The following is a 10914-nucleotide window of genomic DNA, read 5'->3' on the forward strand; positions in this document are numbered from 1 at the left end:
TTTAAAATGAAGTGTTGTAACTCTCAAAAGTAAATGTTCCAGTAATACTTTATAACAACTGAATATTCATATTTATATTATATCAAAGTACTGTCATCATCAATCCAACATATACATACTCCATTTATAACATGACTCTTAGTAGTTTACATTACATATATATGTTCACAAGTAATAGACTCGAGACTGTTAGTGGAGTGACTCTGGGTGAAGATACAACTATTGAGATGCCATAGTACCTACCAAGAAGACGAGCATATGTGTGTGACTCAATTTAGGTCCTAACTACCTCTAAATCTGAAAACATGAATTTTAAAAACATGAGTACAAAACTCAGTGAGTGAACATAAGAAGGGAACAAGCAATCAATAGGAAGAATTTGGAAATCATGATGCACTTGTTTCAAAAACAATGTAATTGATTTAATTTCTTACTAAAAACCCCTCATTTCAAACTTTGATTAATAACCTCATAGTGTTGCAACAACCCATGATCAATCCACGAAGTTAAATGGGTGAAAAATATGTCCAAAATCGAATAGGGTAGCATGCACGACAGAATGTTTCTCGCTGCAGTGAGAAACAGTATTAGTTTACATGTGTTTCAGTTTTTCTATTATATCTTCTGTTACAGAAGTCCAATTGACATGATTTTTCAACCATTAGAAAGCTAAGAGGCAGGGATACAACTTTTGTGTTTACTAATTTTAACAAGTCGGAGGAAAAAGTAGTCAAAATCTTCATCAAAGTGAAGACACTGCATCAGAACCCGAGAGTTTCTCGCTGCAGCGAGTTTCTAGCTACCAAAACAAAATGTTTCTCACTGCAGCGAGAAGCAGGGCACCTAAATGTAAAAGAACCTCCTTTGCACTAAAAATCCATTTGGTGTGGCAATAAACTCAATTTGCAAGAAAATGTGAGATTCTCAAGATTCATCATGCCAATTTCAACATGAAATACTCAAAATTTTCCAAAGTTCAACATGCCAAATTTTCACATGCATTACAACCATATACTATATTCATGAACTTTTATTTCACAATATACATAATTAAACACCAATACCACCATCATCTCACCCAGCTCATGTGCATCCCCCCACATCGTGCACATAGCGAGAGTCATCGTGAGCATCCCCTCACATCGTGCACAGTCAATGCCATCGTGTACATCCCCCCACATTGTGCACACGGGCACTATCATCATCTATCTCCCTCACCACCGTCATCACTGGCATGTGCATCCCCCCACATCGTGCACACACACGGTTATCATTATCACACAATATCAATCATCAATGCACAACATATATATATATATATATATCAACATAATGTAGTACAAGAATCCATAACAGCCACATGTCACACATAGAGACAATTTATCAAGGGCTTGTTCCCAAGGCACCATTTTTAAGAAAAATGGGATAAAATCATTTAAAGGTTTTGTGCAAATACATTCACATTCCCAAAACAATTTTGAAATGCAAGTTCACTCACCAATATTTGTTGAATCTTTAATTGACTCTAACTTCGATTATTGCTTCAAACGGACATGTGAGGCCTTGTTGGAACCTATCACCCACAATATAACTATAAAAATATAACAGCCCATAAATCTAATTTCTAGCCATCTCTAACACCTTAAAATCAAATTCTAACTCATTTCTCACTTAGGTGGTTTTTTTTTTTTTGTAGTTGAATTCCTTTTCAAAAGCTTCCAAGCTACTATGGCAAGTCTCTCTTTCTCTCTCTAAAACTTTCAACTAGTGAGAGAAAATGCTGAACAAAGACTTTTGAGGGTTTTAAGGTGTAAAAGTGGAAGAGCATGAAAAACTCTATGAAAGAGTGGGCAAAAGCATGAAATTTGGAGCTAGAGAGAGAAAGTTATGGAAGTTGCAAAGCAAGCTTCCATGGAGGATGGAAGAAATGTGAGATGGAAAAAGAAGAAGGAGAAGAAGTTGTTGGAGAATGAAGAAGTTGTTGGAAGAAAAAGATATTTATAACTCAAGCTTATCATTCCACTTGAAATTACGAAAACGCCTTTAGCACATTAACTTGTTCTCCTTTAATCCTTGGAGCAATCATTTTACTCTTTTTATACCAAGACAAGGTCCATAATAGTCTAAACATGCTCGAGTCTGCGAAAACTTAAAAATTTTAACTCGGGGTGCAAAATGACCACTTTGCCCCTATTGTGAAAATTATTATCACTTCTAGTTTTCTTCGTGTTTTCATCATTACACATCACTTATTCATTCCTTAGGCCTATTTAGACCTTAATAGCATCAAAAACCCCACTCGTAGGAGCTCACCAAGAGAAATTACGAAATTACCCCTGGTCCGCATTATAGCGTCTACTTCTAGTTGCATGTTTATAGAGGTCGAGATTTCACGGGTTCACTTCTAAATTACCCTTTTAACTCAATAATCAACCTCAATTGGTATCCGTAAACTTTATTAGCCACTGTATCAAAATACAGGGTACTATAGCAGCAGACTGTTGCATTATTAAAATAAGGTTATTATTGACCTCATATGCGACAAGATGTGATGGATTATACCAAAACGTGTCTTATTTGGCAACAAAACAAAGTGGAGAAACATAAATCAATGAGGAATGCTCAAGCCTCTACTAGTGCCAACCAAACCATGGGAAAGCATTTCCTTAAACTTCATAGTAGGACTTCCTAAAGTGGGAGATATGACAACAATTCTAGTGGTGGACCATTTCTCAAAGTACACAACTGAGAAACACCCGTAGTTTTCGTTACTTGAATAAAATGGACAATTAATTTGGTAAGCTTAGGAAATACTTAGGTTGACTTAAAAACCTTAATTTCATCCTTGAGAATTAACAAACTAAAAGTTATGGAGGTTTTAGAAAGGATTTAGAATGGGAGTAGACCTTAAAAGGAACAATTATTAGAAATATGGACCTAAGAAGTCAACCCTAGTGCATAGAAGGTTAACCTTATGAAGTAAAAACAGGGGAAGTTCACACATTCTAGTCCAAGATCGACTATAGACCCTCTATATTTGATCCTATGTAGGAAAAATGAAAGGAAACATAAACATTCTAGTCCAAGATCTACCTTACACCTTCCATAGTAGATCAGATACTACCCTGTCAGCATAAAACGGGCTTAAAAGCCCTAAAACTCAAAAATAAATCATTTTTCTCACCTTTCCTTATTCTTCCATCCATTTTCTCTCAAATTTCACATCCTTCAAGACCTTCAAACTCCATCATTAAATCTTGGATTCTAAGTGCTAAAGGTAAGGATTTCACTCTTAAAAACTTGGTTTTGATGTTTTTTACTTTCTCTCTCAAAATGTTAAAAACTTTTCTTGGTTTTCAAGATTTGGTTAGATTTCTTAACTAGAAGCTCACCAAGGAGCAAAAATAGGTAAAATAAGTTGTTTATTTGCATGGTATGAGGTTTGGATGAAAGATTTATGGAAATTATTGAAAATAAGTGAAGATTAAATAGAGTTAGAAATGGGTATTCTAGGTATTCCAAAATTATTATGGGTTTTTGAGAATAGTGATGATTAAACCTCATTTTTATGTGCTATTGGAGTAATTTGAGTTTGTTGAAGAAGTTGAGCTTTCAACGAACAATGCCAAGAGGAAAAGGCACGCTTCAAGGTATGGGTAGATACGGCGTTTTTAATTATTTTAATATAATTAAGCATGCTTATTTTACAAACTTGCATTAAAATATATTTTGACAAACTTTGTGATGTGAACAATGGCTTCAAGTTTGTTTATGAAATCAATGTATACTATGTAGATATGTTATTATGTATTTAGTTTTGAGTATGGGGAACAAGCCTTTCAATTGTTTGATGCCTCAAAAATTGATATTGTCTATGGATAATTGCTTGATTAATTATTTGAAAATTTGAAATGAAAAATGATTACTTTTGCATAAACCCTAGCACCGGGTCAAATTGTCTTTGAGATTGATAATTTTGATTTAGTCTTTACTTCAAACTTTTATTGTGTATATGATTGAATTCATCTTCTTTTTTTTTCAAATGGATTTTGAACACTTTGACTTTATTTTGTTTTGAACCCTTTGATCTTAGATGGTGAATGGATTCACCTTTTCATTTGGAAAAGTATATTTGGATATTTGGAACATAACACAAAATGTTTTAGTAAAGCCTACTTGAGTTATGGTCCTGTAGCTAGTGACAATAGCCGCTAGCCATTGTACACAATGCTTAGCTTTGATTGGGTAGTTAAAAGAGTCTTACCCCTTTTAATTTGGTTTCATTTGGTAGTTGACACAATCCTACCTCCTTTGGCATACAGTTAATGACTATCATTTATTTGACTACTTTGGAGCTATGGCACGCTTTGATTTGATTGTCCATGCTATCTAGCACTTCACATTCTATTTGTAATGATATTTGACTCTATGGAATTTGAATTCAATAATTGTTTCGACTTTGGACTTTGAAATTGATATTGTTGATTTTGGATTTTGATTTTGTTATTTGTTTAAACTTTGATCCTTGAATTTGGCAATTGTTTCGATCATGGTGCTTAAGTTGTTATTTGTTTTGATTTTAACATTTGGATCTGGTATTTGTCTTGGGCTTGATCTTTGGGTTAGGTAATTGTTCCGACTTTAGTGTTTAGACTTGATTTACTCAATGTAATACAAATTATGTTATTTTTTAAATTCATTCATTTTCTTCAAGGATTTTCTAAAGACAACAACATTATTTCATTTTCCTTGAAACTAAACCTTTGCTTTCCTCATCATCTTCTACAAAAGATTTTAGACCAGATACTTATAAATTGTTTTCTTGGAAATACTTAAACGTTTTACAAACCATTATTCTTATTTTAAAGGCTTAAGAATGGGATTTCAACGAAACCTTATAAAATCTTTTTAAATGAGTTTATATCCATCAAGACAATGGTATTAGAGTTTTCTTTCAACACATGATCCTACTTGGCTCATAATTCGCACCTTGGGATGTTTGATTTTGTTCAGGTATTGAATTCCCAAACTCTTTGGATATTTTCCATAATTGAAAGGCAAACTTTGATATTGTTTGAAATGGATTACTTGCATTTATTTTAAAAGTATCTTTGACAAACACTTTCCCATTTAGCTTGTTCCCCCTCCCCGTATCTGCTCGCGGAGTTAATTATAACTCACACATGTAAGATGCAATTGTTTTGCAGATCAGTAATTGCTTGAGCTTGTTGTCTTTTGGAATGAGCTACTTCCATAGTCAACATTGTTAGGTGTTCAGTAAGGCATCTAGTAGGTGTCAGCTTTTTTGTTCCGAGTCGTACTCTAATGATCCTATTTGGTTTGGTCATTTATGTTGACTATCATGGATAATATTTGGATATGTCTTGTATTAAATGACATATACTTTGAAATTTGCCATGGAATGGCTACACTTTGTATTTGCTACAAGATGGCCTATATATGTTATTTTGATATGTGTTGCTTCTGTATTTTCAGCACGTGAATGTGCAGGTTAATGTGACATACTCCCATGTTATATAATATGTTTATGCATGTTTGATATACAGTTCCATGGTGATGAGTCCCATAAGGTGATTCTGAGTATTTGATTTATTTGTTCATCTTAGGCTTGCATGGGTTTAAAGGGTCACTCCCATCGTCACCCTTGAGCTAGTAATGGCCCCCGAATTTGGACCATGACAACGACATTTATCCTAGTACAGAAGTTTGGCTCCACAAAAGAAATGGCTTGTATAGTTTTTATACATGTGGTACAATATTGGGACATTCCTAAGCACATTGTCAATGACAAGGATTTAAGGTTTACTAGTTTCTTTTGGAAAAAACTCTCTTCAAGCTATTGGGGCCAGAACTCAACATTTCCTTCAATTATCATCCATAGACTGATGGTTAAACGGAACAACACAATAGGCTATTAGAAGAATATCTGCGACATTTTGTACAAAAAAATCAAAAAAATTACCCTAATCTATTAGATGTGGCTCAATTATGTTTCAATTTGTAGAAAACTTCCGCCACAAACAAAACACCTTTTGAAGTAATCACAAGGTAACAACCTAGACTTCCCCACACCTTAGTGGATTCTTCTAGCGAGAAGAGCCCTCGAGCCTTTAACTATCCTAAGGAATAGAGATAGAATACTGAGATCAATCAAGCCTATTTAGAGAAAGCCTTCAACCTCATGAAAAAGTAAGCGGATAAAGGTTGAAGAGAGCAACACTTTAAGGTGGGAGACCTTGTGTTAATTTGGTACTCAAACAACTCAAATTCTTAAGAAAACAAGATAAACAACTAGTGCGAAAGTATGAAAGCCTCGTACAGATTATGGCTAAGGTGGGAAAAACCTCCTACAAGATTGATCCTTGTAAATGGATTAAGGTACATCCATTGTTTCATGTTAACAACTTGAAGCCGTTCCATGCAAATCCAGTAGATGCAAGTAGGAGTCAAGCCATGAGAGCTACCATCACCAGCAAGCCACCATCGCAACACCGAGTTTAGATGATCTTTGTAAAGAGAACGACAATAATCAACTGATGGTTGACACAGGAGTACTTAGTGAAATTGGAAGGCTTAAGGATAGATGAAATCACTTAAGAGAAAGAAGCCGACCTTGGCTCCTTTAAGTAAAAGATTGAAGAGTTCCAAGTGAACTAGTCAATGAGAACATTTACAGATTGAGTGGAAGAGAATGTCATGAGCCAATTTTGTATAAAGCTATGACATGTAGAATTGTCGAAAAGACTAAGTCCATTGCACCCTCAAGGGAGATGTCTTCCTTGTAAACATTGTAATGGCACTTGGTGACGTCTTGGTAAATGCTTGTTAAGTCTTGAAGGAGAAGACCTTTTAAGGAAAGAATGTCCTCATCTCACGTTTTCTTATGGTTCTTGGTGACATACTTGTAAATCTTGTAAACTCTTTATAAGGGGTGAATAGTCAGCAGATTGTCCGGTTGCCTCACTAGTAAAGGTATGTTCGTAGCAAACCATCTAGGGTTGCCCCTATGACTTGATGATGACATGTCTTAGACCCTTTGTACATATTTCGATATTAATAAAACTTTTTCTTTATGTGGCTCTAGTGGTTGCGTCTATGGCATTCATTATGCCTTATGTTTTCGATGTTGGGTTGCCTTAATCTAATTTGCAATTATTATTGATGTTTGTTTAGATATAAACAGGTTATTGGTTAGCTTATGTGGAAGCATTCACTCAAGCACCTCATAGACTATCGCATACTTAAGCGAAAAAGCATAGTTCGTGACACACGGCCAACCTCCACTACAGCTATGGCCTCAGCCATTTAATTTACAAAAATCATGATTTAATTTTTCTCTCCAAGACTACTATAGTGCTTTAAATTTGATAAGATTTTTTGTCACCTTTTTGGCTAAACCGGGTGAAGTGATAAACATAAAAGTTGTAGATGTTTCTCAAAGATTTCCAACGGTCCAAGAATTATCTCATTTGGAGTTCTATAAAGAGATTTACGGTCAAAATACCGAGACATGTGCAGTGAAAGTTTGTATCTCAAAATTTCTCTCCTTCTTCAATAAACACCTACAAAGGCACAAATAAATCAATAATAACTTATCTTAAGCACATAACCATCAAATCACATTGCGAGCCCTATCATTGATGCATAACCAGAATGCCCATTGCTAGACCAAAAGGAAAGCTCCGATGCCAAAAACTCAGCCGGGCAAAATTTTCAAACCAGTGTAGACTACTCACCCCTATCACGCTTGTTATAGCTCCTAGAAACTCCCTCTATCACAAAATTCAAACTCTAATGTAGAATCTGATGCGATTCCTCCCTCTGATGCATTCCAGTGTAGGCTATTGGATCTAGTTAAGGTTGGCAAGTGTTCCAAAAGTAGCAAGAAATTCAAAAAACCAAGGTAGAAGGGGATTAAAAATATGAAACAAAAGGGCTCCACACAAAGCCAAAAAAATCCAGAAATCATTGCTTCATTGTCAAACGCAAGGAATACCATCTCAGGAAATGAGGCAAAGTGAATTTGGGACTTAGGCACTCTGTTAGGACTTATAAGTTGGTGTTCAAAACAGATCATTCTCAGTAGGTTAGAGGAGATTGTAAAAGACAATCATGCCAATTGATCTGATACAAGTTGATTTAGGTCCTTTTTTGTTCTTTTGTGCATACCATCAGTAGCTTTTGGACTTCCTTTTGAGTTCCTTTTTTTGTGAATCTAACATGTGAATTTTCTTGACCTGTTACTATGTTAGTTAATATATCTTTTTTTTTTGTTGCAAGTTAGTTGATATACTTGGTTCTTTGGTTGTTTGATTATTGCTTGCACTCTCAATACTGTGAGTTTGTTTCGTTTGCTTGTATCCGAATCTAATTAAGGATGTCAATGTTTAAGGTGCCCGAACCTAAACCCGATTAGTAAATGGGATACTCGAACCTTCTAATTATCCGAATATTTTTAAAATTTACTACCCAAACCCAAACTCTAATACATACTCACTATCCAATAATTACCTAAACCCATTTAAAAACCCAATTATGTAAAAAAAAATATTAAAATGCTCTTAATGGGTACCTAATTATCTGAACCCGAATCTATACTCGTATTTATATACAATAATATTTTCATCCATATTCCATATAATTCACTAATAATTAAATTTATAAAAGCACGCAAATAATAAAATTTAAATTTAAATAATCAAAAATAAATATCTCAAATATCAACTTAAATAACTAAAAATAAATATCCTAACAACAGCTTAAACAACATTGCAAGTTTAATTAACTATATAGGTTTGTCATTAATTGCATGAAATTTAAAAAAAATAATTAAGTTCCAAAACTATTCTAATCTTACAACTTCTTTTTAAGTATATATTTTATAAGTTTATATAAAGAAAGGTATATATATTATAATTAATAATTTTATACGTCATAATTTTTGTAACTTTAATCCAAAATAGAAAGTAAATATGTATATATATTTAAAGTATATATACTAAAAGTATATATATAATAGTAATTATATTTTTTAAAAATTAACACAATATATAGAGTATATATGTTAAAAGATATTACAAGTTAATTAATAATCATAATTTCATGAATTAATTTAATTAATAATATAAGTTTACCTTTAATTACATAAAATTTAAAAAATATATATAATCGGGGTTTAGGTATTGAGTACCTAAAAAGTGCTACTCGAATCCTATCCAAACCCGATACGAGTAGTGAAATTACTATCCAAATCTTACCCGAATTCGATTATAGGTACCCTAATCTTATATAATTAGGTCGAGTACCTACAAGTAGCCATTGCCATCCCTAAATCTGATTTCTATGGATTGCATCTCTCTGCACGTGGTAACCTTTTTGGGAACATTTGGCAATTTGGTAATCAAGGTGACTGAATCTAACGTATATTTTCTTATCATTAAATTTGGGAAATGAAACTGGTGGATGATGTTGATCCTCTGATTGTAACTAGGCTTTTGGTGCTGCAAACAGCAAATGTTGAAGCTTCTTATTATCTGTGACGGATCGGTATTCACCAAGTCTGCGGCTGTGTTTTTTCATGCCTTGCACTAATTAGGAAGCTTTTAACGAGTCTGAACCTAAAGTCGCCCATTCTCGGATCCTGCAACCAAGCAAGAGACCTTGGGATAAATGAGCGACGACTCCCTGATCTTGCAGCTTGAAGATGTCGTTTCAGCATTTGTACTCTGAGAGAGGGGAATTTTCTTGCTAACTCACTATTCTCTAATGAGTTGCTCTTTCCTCGCATGCTGATTAATGTGATGATGGTTATTGATGGGATTCATTGGTCCCTTTTTCTGTTTTCTAAGTGTCTGATATAGAGGTTTAGCTATTTACCTGCTGGCTGCTCTTTTATCTGATGACCTGTGTGAGTTGAGGCTTTTTTTCAAATTGAAAATGGAAGGCAGTAGTGATTGGTGGGCAATATCCTCTTGTTGCCCACTTTCAACTCTGGTTGAAAGGGTACTGCAGGGGCGAACCATGCATAAAGAGACGGGGGGAGATCTTTTCATGGCTTGATGATTTTATGAATTTGCTCCATTCGTCACTAGTTGGTGTCCTGTATAATTTGTTGCACCTTCTTTAGCAGGGGCAGTTTCACCTCTCACATGTTTCTCATTAGGTGGCCGTGCACTTGTACCTTTTAATCGATGGCCTTTTTGTGCTGCTTGTTGTGTAAGGTGTCCATATGGGTATGGGGTTTTGTATGAGTAGATCCACTATGGATTTGGATGCTTAATGAAATTGAATTGACTGAGTAAGAAAAAAATATTCTTATGGCGGATTCGACAAACTTATTCTTCTAACAAGTATTTACATGTTTATTTTAAATATCTCAATATTTTCAAGTTATAAAATCAATTACTTACTTCATAAGTAAAATCATTACTTTTGATAGTTTTTCGGTTCCTATCCATGTTTCATTCTGATAAAACATCGAATAGGAACTATTTGGAAATGACACTTGATGCAAAAAGGATTTTATAATTATAACATTTTATAATATCTTTTATAATGTTTATTCATTCCATAAACTTTATTTTTGTAAGAAAATAACATTGATTGTTTTAACTCGTAGATAATAAAGACCTTTTATTAATTATAATGAATAACATCCACTCTATCAAACATAATTTTGGAACGGATAAAGAAACTAACAAAACGTGAACATCAATTTGGAACTCAACTGTATAATTAGTACAAAATTAGTATATACTGCATATTTTTAATTTTGCAGGGCCGTATAAAGCCAAGGGAGGCCTAGCAAGGCAGCGATACGGCACACGTGGCACTGAAGCCCATATTTGTCTATTTCAAAGAACAACAACTCTTCTATGTTTAGAACTCTTTCCC

The sequence above is a fragment of the Theobroma cacao genome, chromosome 3 (assembly GCF_053813885.1).
Source record: "Theobroma cacao isolate CCN51 chromosome 3, ASM5381388v1, whole genome shotgun sequence".
Classification (NCBI taxonomy): domain Eukaryota; kingdom Viridiplantae; phylum Streptophyta; class Magnoliopsida; order Malvales; family Malvaceae; genus Theobroma; species Theobroma cacao.